Genomic DNA, 10,257 nt, shown 5'->3' with positions numbered 1-10,257 from the left:
GTAAAGGGACAGAGGGAGGCCCTGAAATCTCAGAGTTATGGCCAGGATTCAGCATGCAAGTAAAAAGCCAAAATATGGGGTGAGCTGAGATGGATAAACTAAAGGAAAAAAGAGAGAAAGTAAAGACTTGGGGACCAGAAAGTCTAGTTCAAACTCAGGAAAGTAATATATACAATGAGTAGTACAATATAAATGGAAAGAGCTATAACAAAAAATAATTTAAACAATGCTGTAGTTACAATGACCAAGCACGGACTCAAAGAAGAGATAGGAGACATCTGTTCAGATGTGGGGGACATGATAGAAAACATTGAAGATAAAGTCAGATTTTTTAGTATGTTGGTTAATTGTGTAAAGATGTTTTTTCTACCTCTTTTTTTCTTAATTCTATTTTAAGGGATGGCTCCCTGAGTGGAGAAGTTTATGGGAATATATTGAAAAATGTAGATGATACAAAAAAACAAAAGATATCAATAAACATTTTTTCAAAGTATTGACTTGCTTCATTTTAATGCATCAGATTTCTTCACTATTGTATTTTTAAATGCAATGGGTTGTACATAGGCAATACCATTCATTGAGCGCTCGATACCGCAGAATCTTACTCTAATTACAGATCCTCATAAAGAAAGAAATGTGTCCATTGAACAAAAGTACAATAATTTGAAACACATTGATCCAAGATCATTTACTAAAAGGAGGTGTATTTTGACAGGCAATTAAAGGGAGGAAACATTTGGCTTGGCAGGTGTCCTTTACTACAAGATTAAGCCAACATTAAAATTAGACTAAGTATGGTAGTCCAGAAAAAATACTTGTCTTTTTCTTGAAAGAGGATTATACCTATTTCTTAGTTTAATTTTGGATTCTCCTACTGCATCTCAACATTCATCCTTCCCACTGAATCTTCATTTCTATCTCTCTGTGATTTCTTTTCATGCTCAGGCTTTCCATATCCTGAGATCTGGATAAATTAAAGGCCGTCTAATAAGGGACAGTTAATACGTACTCACAATATAGGTACACACACATAAAATGCATATTTGTATATATGTATGTGTGTGCATATATGTGTGTTGTGTACATACATATAAACAACATATATATACACACCTATAGACACACATGTAGTATAGGGCAGATAGGTGGCGCAGTGAATAGACTGCAAGGCCTGAAGTCAGAAGGACCTGAGTTCAAATCTGCACTCAGACACTTAATAGCTATGTGACCCTGGGCAAGTCACTTAACCCTGTTTGCTTCTGTTTCATCATCTGTAAACTGAGTTGGAGAAGGAAATGGCAAGCCATTCCAGTGTCTTTGCCAAGAAAACCCGACATGGGATCACAGAGAATCAGACATGACTGAAAATGATTAAACAAGAACAAGATTCATGTGACATATGTGTGATTCTGTATATACTTTCACATGTACATATTTTTCTGGTTGGAACTTACAAGGAAGGAACTTTGTCTTCTTATTCCATCCCACAGTGCCCACCATGTACTGGGCACTTAATGAATGCTTGTTGATTCATTAATTTGATGTCTTCAAATATATGCACATTAAAACACAAAATAAGGGTGAAGTGAAACTAAGGTCCTAGCTCAAGGATATAAATGTAATCTTTCAGATATCACTGACATTTGCAAGGAAGAGAGGCATCACTCATGACTGGAATATGATTGGAATAAGGTTATATATAATTCAAAAAGATGAAGGAGATATAGTAGAATATGGTAGAAATAGATGACCTTCAATCATTGGGATATCTGCTTAAGCTCCCTCTCTGCTAAAAGTAAATCAACTAAGCTTAAATTGCCTTTATAACAATTTTGTCCCCCAAAAGGGAGAGTAAATGCTACGAACTACGATTCTGACCAGAGAGAAGGTTCTGAAAATAGTAAAATGCCTGTTCTGTTCCTAATTTCATGATACATGGAGATGGGAAAAGCCAGGGCAAAGTATAACATATACTTCCCATAGAATGTGAGACAGAATGTGTCTGTATACCCATGGTTTAGCAGAGTAACTCATAAATAGGAGGTGATTAATCAATACTTATTAATTGATTGACTCAAGGGAAACAGATTTCAAAAGTTCAGGGAAAATATCTGAGAGGAAACAATATAGTTGGTAGAGTGCCAGATGAAGAGTAAGGATTATCTGATTTCAAGTATGAATTCTAGTACATGCTGCCTATGTGACCCTAGGTTAGTCACTTAACCAATAAGCACTGATTAAGTGCTTATAATTTGCCTAAGGCTGTGCTGATACTTAACCTCCCAGTGGTCCAGGCAATTCTCCAAGACAATAAATTGCAGAACAGTTGCTCATCTGTATTGGTAAAGGGAGTTTTCCTACCAATGATGAAATCACAGATCCATACTACCCTACTGTAGAATCCTGTGGCCTAAAATTCTTCGAAGGAAGTCAGTTATTGGAAGGAATGAGATGCTGTAGAAAATTATATAAAGGCAAAGCCAAATATTCAAATAAGCAAAGGAATTCCTGCCTAAAGAGATATGTAGGTGTCTAGGAAGCTCATTAATTGATAGATTTTTAAATGAATATGTACCAAATGGAAGCAAAGGAATCTAAGGGGGGATGAATGCAAAAGAATGACACAGTATCATAAGTAAAGCCTCAGGAATGCTAAAATCCAACAAGAGGTGAGGCTGGTCTCAAATGCTAAGGACAAAGAAAGAGGTAAGTCACTACAAAATTCTCTTTGCCTTCTATACTTTCTTGAAGTTATGTCAAATTGCCTGTTTACTACTCCTGCTCATTAGGCTAGGGACTCCTAAAGGAGATTTAATTTATCTGTGACAAGTATCTTCCCCAAAAGAAAAGGTTATCTGCTCAGCTTCTTTTACTTGGCAATTAGCACATTCCTGCCATATCCTAGCAAACAGAAGTTGTTCCATAAGCAAGGATGTAATTATCTAATTAAATAGAATTACTTAGCTTTTTGTCTATCTCTATATAAATGTAATTTCTACCCTTGGATTAAAAATAATCACATTCAAAAATAGATGATGGGAGAAGCCTAGCAAGATAGCAGTTCCTATGAAAAAGATCAAAGAAAGTAGTCAACGTTGGAGGGTGTGTGAAAACTTAGGCACATTAGCACGCTGTTGGTGGAGGAGTGAATCAGTCTGACCATTCCTGAAAGCAATTTAAAATTATGCTAAGGAAGGGCCTAAAATGTCCATATCTTTTGGTCCAGAATTCCTACTGCCACATATATTCCCTAAAAATGTCAAAGATAAAAAGAAAGTTCCCATAATACACCAAAATATTTATAACAGCACATTATGTAGCAACAAAGAACTGGATTAAAGTAGATTCCCACTGACTGGGGAAATAACTAAACTCATAATGGAATATGAATGTAATGGAATATTGCTAAGCTTTAAGAAATGACCATAAAGGTAATGAGAGAAGCACAGGAAGATTTAGAGAAACCAACTTGACCAAAATACATGCGAAGAACAAAGTAACTGAAATGAAACACAATAAAAATAACGACTGAGCTTGGTTCTAAAAAAGAGATTTGAGGATGTCTCAACTTTCCTTCTTTGCAGAGATGGGGAGAGGGAGGTCCATGGGTATGGGAAACTGCATATAACATCAGGTTTCACTGATGTGTTGTTTAGTTTTGCTGAACTTTCTCTTCCTTTTATGAAAGCAATGTGAAAATGTCATGTCATCTTTTAAAAGGGGAGAGACAGAGATGGAGAGAGGGAAAGAGAGAGACAGAAAGAGACAGAGAGAGAGAGAGAGAGACAGAGATAGAGAGAGACAGAGAGAGATCTAGGAATTCTAGTAAATCTCGGGCTCAGCATGAGGCAACAGTATGATGTGAAGTCAAATGCCTACTACAATCTTAGGTGTTAGTAAAGACAGGAATAGCAGCATTGTCCCCTAGATTCTAACCTGGTCTGAACACCTCTAGAATACATTCATCTCCGGTTGTCATGTACGGGTATTTGGAAACCTGGGGCATATCTAGAGCATTTTAATATGGATATTAGGCAAACTGGAAACCGTATTGATGAGGGCACAGTCTCTGGGAACCCCTTGAACCCTTGAACTCTCCTTGAATCTTGCCACTCGACCTGGCCTTAGCCTGAGGCTATAACCTTTAAGCCCAAATGCCTACCTTGCCCAGTCCTCTATTGTCCAGCTGTTTCCCACCCTTAATCCTGTTTCCCATCCTTAATCCTGATCAATATATCTATACCCTAGCTCCACTACCCCAGCCCTTGATGGATTGTCATTTCCATATAGCCTTCAGCTATTTCCCCCACCCAGGAGTCTGACCTCATCCTTAAGTCCCTCCCTAGACCCCTCCTCTGGTCACCCCAGACCACCCCTCAATCCCTCCCACAACCTTTGTGTATATAATCTCCATCTTGCCTCTATGAAGGCGGTCAGAACCAATCTAGCTCAGATGGGTCTGGCCCTCTTTCCTTACAGGCGTCGCAAGGGGTGGGATCTCTCGGGGCAGGCTTATTTGGCTAACTCTTAATAAACTTTATCCTTTCCCTTGGCTGAGAAGGCTTGAGTCAAATTCTTTCGGCAGGACCCAGCGTGTCGGTACTTTGGGGTGTCGAGCACCTCTCACCCCAAACCCTCATCAGTATCATATGACAGTCAGCTGAAGGCATTGGAGATATTTGGAGATATTTAACCTAGAGAACAGAATATGTGATAGTCACCTTCACATATTTGAAGGGACAGCATATAAAAGAAGTATTAGATTTGTTGTTTGGTGCTAGAGAAAATCCAAGAGGAGGAACAATGGGCAGTGGGTAGAAAGTATAGAAGGGAAGGTTTCAACTCATTTTAAGAAAAAGAAAAAACGTCCTCAGCTCAACTCAACGAATATTTATTAAGTCTACCACTTTTGTGAGGTAAAAGATATAGGTGAGTAGGGAACTAGTTCCTCTCTCTCTTGACTGAACCCCAACTTTGTGTGAGTGTTACCTCTCTCTTCCGCCAGGTCTTCCTTTCAGCCATGGATGACTTTCTCTTTAGTCAACACCCTCAATTCTTGTAGAGGAAATGTTAGGTTTTTTGGTTTCCTTTTTTTTCCTTTCAAATCTGTCCTGGGAAGAGGAGATGCCTGAGGTAACTGTCTCAGAAAGGCAGCTCACTTAAAAACCTCCCTCCATCAGAAACTACTCTCTGGTGTTTGATGTCTAGGATAGTGTGGATTTATTTGCTCCCTGCTTTAGGGAGACCATGAAGAAATAAATCAATATTTCTCTTTTGTCCAGCTCGAGCCTCCAGCTGGGAAATTCCCAGAAATTAGGAAGAGAATCCATCTCTCTCTCCCTGGCAAATATATATTGCAGTTGAAAATCTCCTTGCAGTCTCTTCTGTGTGTTTTACTGCTCATTGACTTTCCCTCAAATGAATTTAAGCAAATAAAAAACATACAGGCCAACTACACAATGGTTAACCATAGCTTTATCGTAATACCGGTTCTGAGAAATAAGGGGAATGGAAATGTAAAGTAAACTTAAAAGAAACAAATACAGGCTTTGGAATGAATATATGTAAGAAAACTGTGGAGGGAAAATATAATTACTGTCCTTCGGGTCTTCGTTGTCGCTCCCAACCCCTTCCTCGTGTCTCCCTCATGGCCCTGCAGCTGCTGTGCCCCGGACCCTGCTGTGACCACTGCCACCCGCGCGTTCTGAGTCCTTCTGTGAAGAGGTATCGCCAGGCCGCCGGGGCTGCGGCACCCTCACCTTCTGCAGCAGCCCTGGACCTCGCCCAGCCTATGCTCATGCACATGCGGAGGGCTCCACACCAAGAGGTACAAGGCCTTTGCCGAATCCCTGATGGCTGAAATTAAAGAGGAGAGGAAATCCAGAAACACAGATCCCTCCCAAAGATGTGCGGGGACTGGGAACTGGGTGTGCAGGGGTCAAAAGCCTAGTTGGTCCGGAGATTAGCGGTCACGTTCAATATTAACAGCAGTATCCCAAAATTTGACATTTGACGATGAGCTACCAAAGGAACAGAAAGCCCAAGAATAGCAAGAGCCTGAACCTATATCAACCCCAGGCGTCGTGGTGGAGGTTGTGAAAGACGATGCCAAGAAGGTCCTTGTGCTGGACTTCCACTATCCAGATGATGAGGATGGACAGGAGGTAGAGGAGGAGAGTGGCATCTTCTCCATCTGGGAAGGTAGCTTTCAGCCCACCAGTGAATCCGACTGGAAGGATACAAACTATACCTATGCTCCACATGGATTCCCTGGACTGGGCCCTGCACGACCACTTGATTGACTTCCTGGTTGACCAAGGAGTGGACAACACATTTGCAGAGAAAGTGATGGAGCTCAGCATAGCCTTAAAGCACCAGGAGCACATCAACTTTCTGGAAGATCTGAAAGGGTTTGTCAGGTGTCAGTAGGGAGGCCTGAGGCTACCATCTTAGATCCATCTTCTGGGTAAAGTCAGCAAAACCAGAATCTGCCCAGACATTTCTCCTAGACCCAGAGTATAGGGTGGGCAACCTCCTCACTGTAGATCTGTTCCTAACCCCGTGGCAGCTGCCCTCCGTGGCTCTATCACTCCTCCACTTGGTGTCTGGTGAAGCTGTTGCTGGGGTCCCGGACCCGCTCTCACATCTAACATAGGTACAGTGAACAACTGAAGCACCCTTGGTATTTCTACATTCCCTTATAGTGCAGTGGCCCAGGGTATGTGAGTCTGTGGTGAAAGTGGCAGCATCCCACTGCTGCCCCTACCCATCTCTTCTGCCCTCTGTCCCAGGTATATTTCAAAGGGTTCCTTCTCCTAGGAATGGGAGGACCTAAGGGTTCCAGAAGTTCAGTAGAGAAACAATGGGGAATTCCTTTCCACCAGAGGACATAGGTCTCTAAAGGCCTGCTACTTAATATTTATAATGTTCAAGAAACTCTTCTAGGCCCTGGGAATACAAAAGAAAAAAAAAACAAAAAAGAAAAAGCCACTGTCCTCAAAGAACTCACTTCCTAACAGGCTGGTCTAGAATTGGAACAGCTGCCTCCGGAAGTAATTCAATCTGTTTCCACTCGCTGAAGGTCTTTAATTAATCAATGTCTAGATGGTCACTTGTTAGGGAGGTTGGGGAAGGAAACACTGGTCAGCTACAGGTTGTTCACGTATGAGGTCCCTTATGAAGCTGAGATTTTGAGGTTCTGTGACTTGGTGAGGGAACAGGTAAGCTTCACTTAATCACTTCCCTTAAAGATGTACTAAACATAAGAGCTTCTTCTTTAATTCTTGACCACTAATCTTAATTCTAATTTTAAGACTAATTTTGCTTTGAATACCATAATTCAAATAATTTATCTAATTGATAGTTGAGGATCTCACATCTGGAACATTGGTGAAAAACTAGGAAAATTCCATTCTTGGCCTAATTGTTTAGGTTTCCTCTTTCTCATGGCCCTGTCCCTTGTCTTTTATGCTGTGATATATGCAGATTACATTTCTTTGTAACATCATGAAGAGTGGCCTCTAAATGCTATGAAATATCTGTCTATAGGAGAAGAATCAGAGATTGGGCTTGTTAAGAGTGGACTGTGTCTTGGCCACACCTGCACTACCAACCATTAAAGGACAGAGGGTCAAGCCCTGGCTCTGCCACAAACACTACTGTCTCTTTTTAACAGGTTGAAAACTAAGGAAAGCAGCTCCTCCATGCCTACCTCAACATTTCTGCCTCAAAGGCCTGGGCTCAGGAGAAAGAGATAACATGTACAAATAATTTGGAGCTTCTCAGGAGCAAGATTAATTCAATATGCAATGTAATGTCATTCATCTTTCTTGTATTTTCTACAAATTCAAAATCAAAACCAAAAATAATGTGTCTGCAAATGATAGCATCTCACAAAATAGCAATGCTTGCTAAAAAAAATCAAGTTTTATAAGCATACAGTATGCTATTAATACCCACTGCTAATCTCATGAAATATTTACATTCTTTGTATTGCTCATATCAGGAGCAAGGGGAAAGAATCAGTGAAATGCGAAAGAGCTTTCATGTCCAAAGAAATATACATTTAGCATTCTAGGTTCATTGATTTGAAGGATAAATAACAAGTAGAATTGTGTCTGGTGACTCCAATAACTAACAGTAAGGTTCAGGTCCAAGACCACATGGGGAAGTTGGAATATTGATTATTGCCACCATCCATGTTTCTTTGTCAGTATGTCAGCCCTACCTTCCCAAAATCCCTCAGTGCCCTATGTCTTCATGTTGGTCCTGACTCCCTGCAGGCATCTATTCAGTATGCCCCACTTGTTCCATAGCCTTTGTTCTTTTCTTTCTTTAAAACAAAAAAGAGATAGAGACCAAAAAAGAATGAGGAACAATAAAGTATGCACAAGGGCTGAGTAAGTAAAAATACATTTTAAAAGATGGTGGCTTCACTGTCAATGAAAAGGCAATCATTCCGTAAATAAGATCATCGATAAAGAACTAGAAGGAACCCAAGATTCTAATCTTTTCCATTCGCGGGTGATGAAACTGAAGCTCAGGTCAAGTGACTTGACCAAGACCATACAGCTAGTTAAATATCAGAGCCAGGATTCAAATCCAGATCCTGTGACTCCAGCACTCTTTCCCACAGTATGATTTCCACTCCTCCAGTCTAATAGTTTGAAAGTAGAATAACATACGCCAAGTCCAATAGGCAATCATTTCTTTCATTTAACCTTTTTAGAAACATAACAGCCCAGAATAGGAAGGGAATATAAAAGTCGATGGAGCTTACCCATACCTGACCACCCCACCCAACAAGACATCATCCAGCCTTTACTTGAAGTTTTCTAGTGATGAGAATCCCTTAATTCTTGAGGTCACCCATTCCACTTTGGGACAATTCTGATTATGAGGAAATGTTTCCTTACATCAAGTCTGATTTTGTCTCCTTATATCTTCCACCTATTGCTCCTCATTCTGTCCTCTTGGACCAAGCAAACCCCCTAGTCCTTCTTCTACATCAGGTTATCTTAGGTTATCTTAGGGTGGCATTAAAATAAAATAATTATTTGAGGGCCACACCCAGAATAAAAAAATATAGTACACTAATAGAAAGTGGGGGAACACGCATCATCAATACAACAGGCGAAGGCGTGAAGCATGAAAGCAAACACAAAACAAAGCGATGACACAATAGTATAAAGGTAGGTACATACTGACTAGTCTACATCATACAGATGAAACACATCCCACAGATCGATTGAAAGTTCCGTGTGATATGTTCCGTCCATAATACTGCTTAAAAACACCAAAGAAAATTAACGTCAATGAGATTATTTATTAGTGATGGAATTAAAAAATCTGACATGCGTCCCATGCAAATTATTATTTTAGGTTTTTTGCTTGTGAAAATTAAAACTCACAGGCAGGCTGCATAAAATCTCACTGCGGGCCGCATGTGGCCCACGGGCCCTATTTTGGACAGCACTGTTCTGCATGATAGTGCTTCTGATATATAGACAGCTATTACGTCTTCTCTAAGAGTGCTCCAGGCTAACCATCCCCAGTTCCTTCATTTATTTCTTATACGCTATGATATCAAACACCTTAAAAATCCTGATCAGCATCCAACTTTTACTGTTATATATTGTTATTCTATTAATAATTTATGCAAATATATTAAGCAACAACTATGTGTCAGATGCTGTGTGGGATGCTGGGAATACAAATGCAATGGTGAGATGGTCCCTGACCTCAAAAAGTTTACACTCTAGTAGGGGTTACACCATGTTCACAATTCCCATAAATACCAAATATTTATAAAATAAATAATCAGCAACCTGACAAAGCAGTCAGCAGTATGGTTTACTAATTATTGAGCAATTACTAAAGGCCTCTTGAAGGGAGTGATACTTCAACTGATCCTTGAAGGGAATTAGGGAGTCCAAAATGCAGAAATGAGGAGGGAGAGGATTCTAGTCCTATGCAGATACAGAGATGAGATATTGGAATTTCATGTATGGGGAATAGGAAACATACTATTTTTTCATAACAGCAGAATTGTGACAGGGAGTGATGTGTAATCATACTGAAAAAAAAAGACAGGTTGCAAGTCATATTGTAAAAGGCTTTAATTGCAAAGCAGAGGAGTTTGTGTTTTAACATAAAGGTAACAGGGAGCAACTGAAGATTACTCAGGAGGCACATAACACGATCTAACACACACTGCAGGAATGTCATCAGCTTGAGAGTTTTGTGGAAGATGTAAGG

The 10,257-nt window shown here is 40.1% G+C and overlaps 1 pseudogene; it reads left to right on the top strand.

Moving 5' to 3' along the window:
• Nucleotides 1-240: 240 nt before the first annotated feature.
• LOC118846928 lies at nucleotides 241-6,429 on the top strand (annotated as a pseudogene).
• The last annotated feature ends 3,828 nt before the right edge of the window (nucleotides 6,430-10,257 follow it).

Source organism: Trichosurus vulpecula, chromosome 4 (genome assembly GCF_011100635.1).
Source record: "Trichosurus vulpecula isolate mTriVul1 chromosome 4, mTriVul1.pri, whole genome shotgun sequence".
In the NCBI taxonomy this organism is placed as follows: domain Eukaryota; kingdom Metazoa; phylum Chordata; class Mammalia; order Diprotodontia; family Phalangeridae; genus Trichosurus; species Trichosurus vulpecula.
The sequence above is the reverse complement of the archived record's forward strand: the minus strand, read 5'-3'. Positions and strand labels throughout refer to the sequence as shown.